The following is a 255-nucleotide window of genomic DNA, read 5'->3' as shown; positions in this document are numbered from 1 at the left end:
CAGGGCATCCGCTCCCCACCACCCACCCGCCCCTCCTCCACTGCGGGGGGTGGGGGTGGGGGAGGAGGGTCAGGGCAGCCACTCCCCACCACCCACCGCCCTCCTGAGCTCTCACACCCACGGGCCCCAGACTCAAGGGGAGCAACGCAGTTCATCCCGCTTGAGCTTGGGTCTGGCAGGGAGGCGGACATGTAAGTGCAGCCTGAGATGCCGGAGAGAGGGCACAGGGCACAGAGTGTGAGGGGCCTTCAGCCT

General features: G+C 68.6%; 1 protein-coding gene across 1 annotated transcript in view; it reads right to left on the bottom strand.

Moving 5' to 3' along the window:
- The window catches only part of CARD11 (caspase recruitment domain family, member 11), a 62591-nt gene that overhangs the window by 55356 nt on the left and 6980 nt on the right, over nucleotides 1–255 (bottom strand). The window lies entirely within an intron of this gene.

The sequence above is a fragment of the Myotis brandtii genome, unplaced genomic scaffold, assembly GCF_000412655.1.
Source record: "Myotis brandtii unplaced genomic scaffold, ASM41265v1 scaffold786, whole genome shotgun sequence".
Lineage (NCBI taxonomy): Eukaryota > Metazoa > Chordata > Mammalia > Chiroptera > Vespertilionidae > Myotis > Myotis brandtii.
Note: the sequence above shows the minus strand (reverse complement) of the source record. Positions and strands in the feature narration are given on the sequence as shown.